Source organism: Castor canadensis, chromosome 18 (assembly GCF_047511655.1).
Source record: "Castor canadensis chromosome 18, mCasCan1.hap1v2, whole genome shotgun sequence".
In the NCBI taxonomy this organism is placed as follows: Eukaryota; Metazoa; Chordata; class Mammalia; order Rodentia; family Castoridae; genus Castor; species Castor canadensis.
In genome coordinates this window covers 15,246,494-15,260,310 of record NC_133403.1, presented here as the reverse complement: position 1 = coordinate 15,260,310, position 13,817 = coordinate 15,246,494, and positions in this window count along the sequence as shown.

Sequence of the window (13,817 nt, the reverse complement as noted above, 5' to 3'; positions counted from 1 at the left end):
TATGATTACAATAGGCTTCATATTTCACAATAGGCGAAGAACTGTATGTAGGTTTCCAGAAAAAACAACTGATAAATGTTTGAAGATATGGATGTGCTACATTTCTAATTTTAGCATTACACATTGTGTGCACGCATAAAATAATGTACACTATCCATTAAATATTTTGTGTCAATTTAAAAAATTAAATGATGAGGCTGTGGGGTTAGCTCACTGGCACAGCACATGAACAAATGAATAGCACTGTGACATAGTGCATGCCTAACATAAGTGAGACTTTCTGTAAAAAACCATAGTCTTAATAAATTTTTAAATAATGTAAATTAATGAATTTACTTAAATTGCTGACTTGTGCAACTACATAGATCTTCCCACGTTTTAAGTAATGTGTAAATGTTATTACAATTATGTTTAAAATATAACCAAGTACTCTTAATTCAGGCAATGTAAAATATATTCAGTGTTCAAACTTGAAAAGTCTAATTTCATTAAGAAAAGAAGTTTATTACAATCACAGAAGCCTCCTCAAGTATTAAAATAAAACTATTTTCAAATGATTTCTGTCACAGTCATGACAAGTAATTCAGGCAACCATTAATCATCATGAACAAGAGGAACATCTGCTGGCACAAATTCTGAAAAGATTTTCAATTAGGCAAAGGAAAAAACAGCCTAGAAAGAAAATCTTCAACCTGGCATCAGTGGCTCATGCCTATAATCCTAGCTACTCAGGAGGATTGCAGTTGGATGCCAGCCTGGGAAAATAGTTTAGGAGACCATATCTTGAAAAATCCCTTCACAAAAAAAAAAAAAAAAAAGCTGGTGGACGGGCTCAAGATGTATGCACTGAAATCAGGCCCCAGAAACACGCACACTAAAAAGAATACCCTCAATGTTTGTTTGTTTTATCACTATTTGCCAATAATGAAGTATTACAGGACCTACAGTTATTAATAATTATTTGAAAACTAGGCAGATAAAACAAGCAGAAAAAATGTTGGTATTTGTAGTAGAAGGACAAAGAGGAAATAAACATAAAAGTAAAATGTTACCACTTATAACAATGATATCACATTTCAACAAACAAGGCAGGAATGGTGACAAGCTCCAGTTTTGTAACCTTCACTGGAGGGGTGAGGAGGAGGTTCACAGTGCAAGATTCACAGATACCAATAATATGAGAGTGTATCTGAAAAAACATATCTAAAGAAAGAGGATCTGGAGGTGTGCATGAAGGGGCAGAACAACTGCAAAGAAGCAAATGGCTCTGAGTTCAAAGAACACTACTATCAGAAAATTTCTCTAGAAGAGAAAGATAAGTGTTTTTTGAGACAGGAGAGATCTCCATGGTATTGTCTGGTAGATGACTGGGTAGGAGCCAGTGCTTCAAGAAGGAAAGTTCATCTGTGAGTCTGTACCTGCCATTGGAACTGATACTTGGCTATCTGTGAGTTAAGTGTCCCATGCTGGTCCTGAGTGCCCCTGCATGGAGATTTGTGTCAGGAATTACACTGAAGTCCTGTCACTGTGTTTCTTGCACAGTAACACACAGCTGCGGCCTCTCTAGTCACAGAGCTCAGCAGCAGGAAGCACTGGTTCTTGTATATGTCTCTGGAGATCAACCTGTGGATCTTGAGGGACAGGCTGTACTAATTGCTTCCGTCATAACATATTTCCCCATCCAGACCAGGCCTTTCCCTTGGGGTTGCCAGATCCACCCCCAGCAGTAAACACTGGTTGTGATGGACAATCCAGAGAGCACAGGTAAGGGACAGGGTCTGTGAGAACTTCAGCAAGCCAGGTCCTGACTTCAGCAGCTGTATCTGACAGATGACACCTGGTGATAAGAGGAATCATCTGTTATTCATCTGTAATCTCAACTTACCCATACCCCCACATTTGATATTGCAGACACTCATCTTGGGGAGCTGTCACCATGCACAGGAGAAAACCCAAAAAGTCACATCTTCTAGACCAGCCCTGCTCTCCCCAGAGACCTCAACTTTGTGACAAGATTACTGTGAGATCCCACAGCCTGAGAGGGTGATTTAATCTAGAGACTGAATAATAATTTGTATGTGGGGAATACTCTTCTTATACATGTAGCAAGACTGAAGTCAACTGGCCTCTGGTTCTGCTGTGCCCAGTAAGGGGTCTCTGTCCCAAAGTCAAGTGGCGTTTAAATTTGTGATAGGAAGGTATCTGGTTTTAGAGTGATGATGGAAGCTGGAACATGATGATACCACCTTTCTAGGACAGAGCTGCTGTCCTCAAAGCCCCTTCATATTCTTGTCTCCAACCCAACTCCCCTGTGTCCTCATGCTCTGCATCTCTCCCCCCATCTGATTCCACCAAAACTCTTTTTTTTTTGTATCGACGTTCCCTCTACAATTATTGGGTCACAGGTGCCTTGGGAGGTTGTTGGATCATCAAAATCACTCCTCTTACATAAGGTAAAGGACTCAATAATGCTATGAGAAATCCTGTGACCAAAGGCACACACATGACAGGACTATACAGACTGGTTAAAATACCGTGTTTGACTCAGACACGGTGACACACTCCTCTAATTCCAGGTGTTCAGGAGCCAGTCAGGAAAAATCACAATTTTGTGCCTGCATAAGGTAAAGAATTGATAATGGATTTCAAAAATTAAATGATGATATTTGGTCATCACCTCCCATGCTAGAGAAACCTAGTGGTGTGGTGTCCACACATTGTCTCCTGCTGTGACTGCAGGAGCCATTGGTGGACACCAGGATGCAAAGAAAGCTGGACATGAAATACAGACTATTTTTCTATAAAGTGAATGAGTCTCCCACTTGAAAACACAGACAGAAAGTACTCTTTGGAGAGGATACAAAATGGCAACTGGGACACAGACACAGAATTTTTGAGCTCCGGGAATCAGGGACTTTGCTGAGATGCAGGAGACACACTTAGCTGAGGTAAAGTGCCGGGAAGAGCTGAAACTTCGACACCCTGAACCCCTAGCTTGTGGAAGACTTCTCCACATCATGATACACTGAAAGAATAGGTGGGCTGCCACCCACATTTCAGCCCTCCAGGCCTCTGCAGTCCTGACAAATCACTGCTTGTCAGCCTACCAGGGCCCCACCCACAGGCCAGCCAGGCCACCGCCTGCCAGCCCAACAGGCTGATGCCCCACAGGCCCACTGGGCCACCACCCTGCTAGAGGGCTCTAGTGCTATCACACTCCATTTCAAAACCTGTCTAGGAGACACAGGCCAACAGGACAGGATGCTAATGGAATAACACCAGAACTACTAAGACTGAAATACTACTGTTCCTGAACCAGGGATATTTTTTTTCTTCTTTTTCCTTTTTCTTTCTTTTTTCTTTTCTTTAAGTCTTTATCTTGCTCACTGTTTGATTATCCACCATCTCCCCCTGTTGATTTTGTTAATTTTACTGTTGTAAGTTAGCTAATACTGAATTATACATAGAACAGAGACAGAAACAGTACCAAATGGAATGATGGGAAGATGAAAAAGGGATAGAAACCATTCTCCCCCCAAAATAAATAAGTACAGGATTCAGAGGGAAAGGAAGAAAACAGATAGCCAGATCCAGACTCCAACAAAACAAAGATAAACTATACCAAGGAACCCAATGAGGCCCACAAGAACACTCTGAAAGAAGAAATTCTGCAAGTAATCAATGAGAATTTCATAGAGATGTTACTAGACATGGTCAAACAAAATATACAGGAGGCACTCAAGAAATTCCAAGACAACAAAAACAAAAAATATGAGAAAACACAAAAACAAATAAATGCAATCTTAGGATCTCTAAATAAATATCAAAGTGAAACAGGGAACACCACAAATAGACAGATAAGTGAATAAAGGATGGAAATTGACAATAAAGAGGAAGTGACACAGGGTATGGAAAACCTCAGAAAAAAGAATGAAACAGAAATACAAAATAAAATTAAAGGCCACTCCAGCAGACTAGAATAAGCAGAAGACAGAATCTCAGAACTTGAAGATGAAATGGTAAATAAAGGAAAAACTGAAGAATTATTAGTCAGACAACTCAAGTCCTGTGAAAGAAATATATAAGAAAACATGTACCCCATCAAAAGACCAATCCTGAGAATCATGGGCATTGAAGAAGAAGAAGAGGTACAAGCAAAGGAATTAGTAATATATTCAACAAAATAATAATAGAAAATTTCCCAAATCTAGAGAAAATTGTGCCCATTCAGATACAGGAAGCCTCCTGGACACCAAGCAGACGTGACCAAAATAGAATTACCCCACAATATATTGTCATTAAAACAACAAGCACAGAGAATATAGAAAGAATATTGAAGGATGTAACAGAGAAAAAGCAAATAATGAACAAAGGTAAAACCATGAAAATCACAGCAGATTCTCAATGGAAACCTTAAAAGCGAGAAGAGCACAGAGTGAGGTCTTCCAGGCACTGAATGAAAATAACTTCAACACTAGGATACTCTAACCATCAAAACTATCATTCAAAATAGATGGAATAATAAAAGTCTTCCATGATAACCAGAAACTAACACAATATAAAACCAAAAAGTCACCACTACAAAAGATTCTTCAAGGAATTCTGCACACAGAAAATGAAAGCAAACAAAACCATGAAAGGGCACATAGTATCAAACCAAAGGAGGAAAAAAGGCAAGAAAGTAGAGGAACATTGATTCAGCTGCACACAATCAAATCATTAAAAAACAAAGACAACTAAATTACAGGAATCACCAAATGCATATCAGTACTAACACTGAATATTAATGGAATTAATTCCCCCATCAAAAGACACCACTTGGCAACTGGATAAAAGAGGAAGATCCAACAATCTGCTGCCTACAGGAGACCCATCTCATTGACAGAAAGAAGCACTGGCTGAGGGTTAAAGACTGGAAGAAAATTTATCAAGACAATGACCCCTAAAAACAGGCAGGGATAGTAATACTTATCTCGGACAAAGTAGACCTCAAACTTACATTGATCAAATGAGATAAAGAAGGTCACTCCATACCAATAAAAGGGGAAATACACCAAAAGGAAACAACAATTGACAACCTATATGTACCCAACGTCAATGCATTCAATTTTATCAAACATGCTCTGAGGGAACTAAAAACATATATACACAGCACAGTGGTAGTGGGAGACTTTAATACCCCCCATCACCACTAGATAGGTTATCCAAATGAGAAATCAATAAAGAAATTCTATACCTAATTCATACTATACATCAAATGGACCTAGCTAATGTCTGCAGAATATTTCAACCAACTTCTACACAATATTCATTCTTCTTAACAGCCCATGGAGTCTTCTTCAAAATTGATCATATCATATCTTAGTCCAAATAGCAAGCTTCAGCAGACATAACAAACTGGAACTGATCCCATGCATTCTATCTGATCACAATGCATTAAAACTAGAAATCAACAACAACAATAAAAACAGGCACAAATTATGAGAATTTATTAGAAAGAGCAAAGAAGTTAATACACTATGACACAAGGAGTATTACACACACACAAACACAACACCTGCCTACATTCAATGCATGTGGAAAGTTAACCATAACAGCTGACTTACTGGCAATACCCTACTGTGGGGACACTTTCATGACTTCAAAAAGCATCAAACTTAGAAAAACACATGAAGTGACATCATTTCCACCAATGTTCTTGGAAAGAAGACATACTACCACTTTTATGCCAAACAGGAAGGAAATCCTAATCCACCACAGTCTATGCCTGAAGTGATCACTGGAATTGAAATCATTTCTAGCAAGCTGGTGATGCACATGGACACATATATCATGATACCCGGATATACACTGGGCATATTCAAAGAATGCTGAATATTTCCTACTTCAACAACAGATTATGGATGATCTTTGGAACAGCAACATTGAGCGAAACCTGAAATTAGTGACTTCCAGGAAGCATTGCTAAATTCCATTATTAGGAACAGAATAATTATCAGACACTGATACAGGAAATAGTTTACAACCACCCACGTGCTGACACACACCCAAACACACCCATAGAGTGGCTATGTCCCATGCATATTAATTACTCTGCTGTAAGTGAATTTCAGGGCTTTCCTCTAACTAAAGTACATTTCACAACCAATGAAATACAAGGAATACATTAGTGAATCAGGGAAATTTCTTCAAACATTTGTCAACAATGTGTAATGTACCCTGCAGGCCAGAGAAGAAGTGATGTCAGATCAACAGGTGCCTGGGCCTCCGTGTAACCTCCTTCCTCTCTGGCCATTCCATTAGCAGCACACTGTGAGATTGGGTGTTCAGGGTGAGCCCCTGATATCAAAGCCACCTGTGTACCACAGTGAGATCCAGGGTGGCCTGTTCTGCTTGATGAGATCCAGACCCAAAGGGTACAAAAGCCTGTGGACACCCCAAACCGTGGGGCATGGTAGCTTAGACTAGCAGGTGAAGAAAGGAATCACCCAAGCCTGATGTGCTGAGGTCACCCATGTGCTCCTGCTATACCTGCCCGGTTTCCCTAGGCCCCACTTAACCGAGAAGTCTTCCACACAAGACAGGGGCATTTCCTCCATGTTCATCCTGCATGCCTGGCTGGGCTGCCAGCAACAGGCCAGGCAGGAGCTGCCTCAGGACTCTCCAAGTTCCAGGCACAGTGAGGCCACGATGAAATCACAACCATGTCTTTCCTGATTGGTCAGACTGCATAAGCACTCCCTCTAAGGCCTTGCCCCCTCCAGCCTCCAGCCACTTGTGTGGCAGTTTCCTGGCAAGATCTGATCTGAGGGTCACTTTTCTCCTCTAGATTCCCTCATCAGCTTGTTCAAGGTTCAAGTGTGATGACATTTCTGTCCTGTTCCAAAGCACTCCCAATCTGGAACCTGCATTTTAGAGGACAGGAAGTGTTTCTGGCAGTGCGAACAGAAACATCTCAAGGCCTTTGCCATTCCGTCATGCAGGAAAACTCCCTGTATATTGGAAGAGGCAATGTCCTTCCAGAACTACATCTCCCATCATGTGGGAAGATATTCCATTAGATGACACAAAATATAGCACACTGGGAACCAGGGGGTTGTGTTTCCAGGCTTCTGTGTTCCTAACTTCATCAAAACACAAAAACGCACACACTGGCTGGCAAGAACCTCAAAGTGACCACAAAAATTCACTTCATGTAAACAAAGAAATTAATTCACGTTGATCTGAGAAATACACCAGCACACATAAGCTGTAGTCAAGGAATGCTAAGTATTCTCTACTTAGTGAAATTGTTACCATCTCTCCAGTGAATGGCAGCTTTCAGGAACACCAGAAACTATGGAATATCATGAAGCACTCGGGAGGGACATTCATTTCTGCAAAGATTCTCTCAGGGACAAAACAGTACACCTTTCATTTATGGAAATGAACACATAAAGTCAGAGTGACTCAAGGCTGTTCCTTAAAGTTACTTTGGGAATTAACCTAATTTCCACAAATCAGTGACAGCAACTTGAACAACAAATGTCACACACATACACACACAAAGTGATGATATCCTAATTGTTTTCTAGTAAATGAATTTCTTATCTTCTGTCTACTGAATAGCCAAGTTGAACAAGACCAGAAGTCACTGAACACCAGGAAACCCTGGAGCACTGCATCCATTCCCAAATGTTAAAGAGAGGTTTTGATTCAAGGAATCTTATGCATTCCTAAATAGTGGATATACTCAATGAGTGTGAAATAGTGGGTAGTATGAGAATTTATTAGAAAGACCAAAGAAATTCATACACTATGACACTACAAGTATTACACATACACACAAACATGAAAACTGCCTATATTCAATGCATGTGGAAAGTTACTCCACAAGAGCTGAAATCCTGGCATTACCCTACTGTGTGAACATTTTCATGACCTCAAAAAGCATCAAACTTAGAAAAACAAGTGAAGTGACATCATTTCCACCAATGTTCTTGGGAAGAAGACATACTACCACTCGTATTCCAATGAGGAAGAAACCCTAATCCACCAGAGTCTATGCCTGAAGTGATCACTGGAATTGAAATCATTTCTTACAAGCCAGTGATGCACATGGACACACGTATCATTATACCCGGACATACACTGGGCATATGCAATGAATGCTGAATATTTCCTCCTCAGACAACAGGTTAAAATTGATCTTCAGAATAGCAACTATGAGCCAAACCCGAAATCAGTGATTTCCAGGAAGCATTGCTGACTTGCATTAATTGGAACAGAGTATGTAGCAGACACTGATAAAGGAAATAGCTTACAACCACCCATGTGCCCACACATAAACAAACACACCCAAGCATAGCTATGTCCCATGGTAGCTTAGTGTAGCCATGGAGAATGGAATCCCCCAATCCTTAAGTGCTCAGGTCACCCATGTGCTCCTGCTATACCTGCCCAGTCTCCCTAAGCATTAATTAAGAGTGAAGTTTTCCACACAAGTCCGGGGCACACTCCTCCATCTTCTTCCTGCTTGGGTGGATGGGCTGCCATAGCAACAGGCCAGGCAGGAGCTGCCTCAGGACTCTCCAAGTTCCAGGGGTGGTGAACCCACAGTGACATCACAGCCATGTCTTCCCTGATTTGTCAGACCATGTAAACACTCCTTCTAATGCCCCTCCCCCTCTTGTCTCCAGCCACTTGTTTGACAGTTTCCTGGTAAGATCTTCTGATCTGGGGATTGCTTTGCTCCTAAATGTTCCCTCCTCAGCTCATTCCAGGTTGAATTGGCATGACATCTCTGTTCTGTACCAAAAGACTCCCAATCTAGAACCCACAGTTTGGAGGACAGGAAGACTTTCTCGTGGTGAGTACAAAAACACCTCCAGCCCTTGGCAGTTAAATCAGATAGCAAAACTCCCTTAACAACGGATGAGGCAACTTTGCTCTCAGAACTACATCTCCCATCATGTGGAAGGATATTCCCTTATGTGTACACAAAATGTACCACAGTGGGGAGCAGATGTTACTTAAGGCTTCCGTGTTCCTGTCTTCAAAAAAGCACACAAACACACACACTGGCAGGCAAGAGCTTCAAAGTGACCCCATGAATTCACTTCACATTGACCAAGAAATTACTTCATTTTGATCTGAGATATACCCAACACACACAAGCTATAGCCAAGGAATGCTTAGTAATCCCTAATCAGTAAAATTTTTACCAGCTCTCCAGAGAATGGCAGCTTTCAGGAACACCAGAAACTATGCAATAGCATGAAACACTCAGGAAGGACATTCATTTCTACTAAGGTTCTCTGAGGGACAACACAGTACACCTTTTATTCATGGAAATGAAGACATAAAGTCAGTGTGACACAAGGCTGTTCCTTAAGTGACTTGGGGATGAACCTAATTTCTACAAATCAGTGATGGCAAATTGAACAAAAATATTACACAAACACACACACACACAGAGAAAAATTGCAGATATTCTAATTGTTATCTTGTAAATGAATTTCTTACTCTCTAACTGCTGAATAGCAATATTGAGCAAGACCAGAAGTCATTTAACAGCAGACACCCTGGTGCATTCCATTTCTTTCCATGGTGTTAATGACAGATTTTGATTCAAGGAGTCTTCTGCATGCCTTACCAGTGGATATACTCAATGAGTGTGAAATAGTTTGCAATATGAGAATGTATTAGAAAGAAGAAAGAGATTAATACACAATGACACTACAAATATTACACATGCATGCACCCACACACAAAGACAGACACACATGCACAAAGACAGACAGACAGACACACAGAGAGGAACCCTGCCTATAGTCAATGCATCTGGAATTTTATCCACAATGGCTGAAATTCTGGCATTAACCTACTGAGGGTCACTTTCATAACTTAAAGAAGGATGAAACTTAGAGTACCATGTTAGGTTTCAAGGATTCCACCAATGTTCTTGGAAGGAAGACATACTACGACCTTTGTGCCATGAACAAGAAAAGCTTAATCCACCAGAGTCTATGCCTGAAGAGATCACTTGAATTGAAATCACTTCTAATTAGCCAATGATACAAATTATCTACTAGGAAGAAAATAGGCTCCTTTCATGGAACTGAAGCCTCCAGACTGTACATCAAGTGACTTTGACAATTAACCTAATTTCTACAAATCATGAAGGCAAATTGAACAAAAATATCACACACACACACAAATTGCAGATATTGTAATTGTTATCATTTAATTGAATTTCTTACCTTCTAACTGCTAAATAGCAACGTTAAGCACAACCAGAAGTCATTGAACACCAGACACCCTGGTGCATTCCATTTCTTTCCACTGTCTTAAGGACAGATTTTGATTCAGGGAGTGTTCTGCATGCCTAACCAGTGGGTATACTCAATGAGTACGAAGTAGTTTGTAATATGAGAATGTATTAGAAAGAGGAAAGAAATTAATACACAATGACACTACGAATATTACACATACTTGCACACACACACAAAGACAGACACACCCACACAAAGATAGAGAGACATACACACACACACTTAGGATCCCTGCCTATATTTAATGCATGTGGAATTTTTTCTGGAATGGAGGCATGGGTCAATGGGTATAGTGTCTGCCTAGCAAGCACAAGATCCTAGTTCAATCCCTACTACTTCCAATTTTTTAAAGATTTGTTGTAATACATTTGTAATAATACTTATGAAATCATCACCACTTAGAAAATATACTCATTTAATTAAAAATGCAATATTTTAAAATATTTTTTACAAAGGTAAGTCTACATGGATTATATTAAAGGCATTCAACCACAATGTGGTAAATTTTGAATCTGGACAACGAATGTTGTACTATATGATTCAGCCTACTTTTGAGTACCATCGAATTTCTGCATTTCAAGAAGTACATGATGGGGGAGTACAGATCCTCTAGGATAAATGTAGCTAAATCTCTCAAAATACATTTCAAAGGCCTACGGATTAATACAGATTAAAAATACGACTCTTAACTATGCTCCCAAACATCTAAGGGCCAGATAATACCGTAGAACTCAAATGGTTTTGTTTTAAAAGGCCTGGGAGCCATGTGGTAGAAAAGGAGAAACATAGACTATGCAAACACACAGAGAGCAGCAGGAAAAGACTCTTCATAGAAGATCACAGGAAGACATACCCAGAGGGAGAGTATGGACATTCAGAACACTGCAGGGACCATTTTGTTAGAACCCTAGCCACAAGGAAATTGAAATGGAGGTGCTCTCTGGGGCAGAGAACTTACACTTGGGAATTCAGAATTGCTGAGGAAAGGCAAGAGACCTGAATGGAGGATGCATCCAGTGGAGACCTGTGGAGAAAAGAAGGAATGGAAGAGCTGGTAGAAATTTCAGGTCCTAGTAGAACAAAACTGAAAACCAGAATACAAATATATGACATGCTTATCTAAAAAAGCAAAGCAATATATCTGAATACTCAAGCACTTTCTATCTTCTAAGATACCTGTCAAGGCAGTAGGAGTATCAAATATGCAAAACTCAGAGCTTCCTAACTCCACCCTGAAGATCAATCAAGCATGAAACTTACTTAAGTGTTGAATAAGGATGCTCAGTTTTCATGAGCATTAAAAGATCCAATTTTGATCTAAATCAAAATCCAAGGTGTGGAAAAGGTGGGAGAAATAGTTTGGTTTGAAATAACACTATAAATTACATGCACAGTGGGTAGAAATGGAAAAAGCAAATAATGTCATTGATAGCCCAACTGAATTTGAATGGTTTCATGTAAAGCATATAGACCAAATATTTGATGTTTAATTAAAGGATGCTAAAGATGTCAAAAACATCTAAGGGTAATTTTAAACACAAAGCCATAACATGCTTTCTAAATGTCAAACAATATACAAAGACAACATGGAGAAAGAACTATAATACACTCCTTCCACTACCTATGGTAAATATAGACTAAATTATATGGGGGACTTTAGAACATAAATAGGAAAATGAGAATGCTTGTGCTAATTTATATACTTACCCCCAAAATTGATCACAGTAAAAAAAGACCATAACATTGAACTTTAATAAAAGCATGAGTCTCCAGAGCTTAACATAAACATTATTTATTATTCTGGTTCCTATTAAATTTGATTAAAATTAAAATCCAGAGAAAATGTCCTTTTTAAAACAGAATGTGAACAAAAACAAGTATAGGTGAAGAACTGAATGAAGAATACAGGTCAGTTGTCTTGTTTGCTGGTCCATATTCTTCATGTGTCTGAGAATTTCCAGTACTTAAATTAAGGCTAAACTTCTTTAGCAAAAACATTGAACACTAATACTGCCTGTTTCTAGCATTTGCCATCCTAAAGAGGGTTCAATTTTATCTGCTGTCTTTTCACAGCTGCCAGTGTCATTGGTTTTTTTCCAGAGTAGGACTTGTGAGAGCTAGAATTAAGGTCTTTCAATAGCATCTATGGGCCTTGACCCTGGTCTTGGGTATTCATCACAATTAGAGGCTAAGAACTGTGATTTCTCTAATAAAACTAGATTTTTGGAGTGAAAATTGTCAAGAGCCCCTCATGGTTGTGAAAGCCAATCATGAAGCATCATACAGAAAGTCTTGTGTTCTATGTTTGGCCATTCACTTTGTTTGTTGTTTTATATTTCTTCAAGTGGGAAAGGTACATTCTGTGATACAGTCCTGTTGCAATCAGCAATATCTCTTGTTAGTTCCAGCAACACTTGGTATCTGAGAGAAATCAAGTGAGAGTCTTGGTCAGGTCCTGGGAATGGATGCCACAGGAGGTATTGCCAAGTGATGTCAAAGGGCAGAGACCACCTGAGCTTTTATGGGAGAATGAACCTAATTACTGAAACTCAGGCTGGCTGAAGTAGAAGGTGGCATCCACAACAATGTAGAGAACACCCTCTTGAACTTTCAGTACAGTTTGTGGTGCAGGATTCAGGGCCCCTTTCTTATCCCCTCCACACCACCCAGCAGCTGGTGGTATTAATCATTTTCCTCCTTATTCTCTTTATCCTGACCAAATCCAGGACTTTTTGCACTTCTTGGTGCTGGGTGTTCTAACTACCTATGATGCACACTCACAAAGACTGCTGTGAGAGAGAGGAACACACCTATTATGATTCCAAAAAGGGAAGAGTGGGTGGAAAACTGGCACAGATATAGGAAAGAGAGCTAGTAGGCTTCAGATGACATGCAAGTCCAGTGCCCCCTTTTACCTAAGAGGAGATAGTGATGCTTGGGGGCCAATGTTAAACTAAATCCACATGACATTTTGAAACCCTGGAGCAGACCCTCATTATAAATATTGAGGAAGAGCTAGAGAGGTACCTAATGTAAGCAACAGGAGGCACTCTGGATGTTGGGTAACTTTGGCTAGACAGGGATCAGAATTTAAAAGAAAACTTTAGGGTGTTTTTCTACAGCAGATCAGGAAAGATGAGAGAAAAGACTCACTAAACATGCAATGATGAAGGAAGAGCAGTGAATTCACCCAGAGAAAAACTCTTTTCTCTAATTTCTTGAAGGCAATTCCACACTGGGTCACCCATAAAGCATTTCTAGGAACTGTCTCAATAACTAGACCCACAAATATCTAAAGGATTGCACTGTGTTTTACTACATTCTTTTCTGTTTGTACTTCTCTTTCTAATTACTGCTCCTTCACAAAAGATTCCTTTTAGTACTTCATGGCAGTCTAGAATGGCATAGAGGTTCAGAGCCCATGTCTCATACCTGTAAGCCCAGCTGCTCAGGAGATATAGAACAGGAGGATACTGATTCAAATTCGGCATGGGTAAATACTTC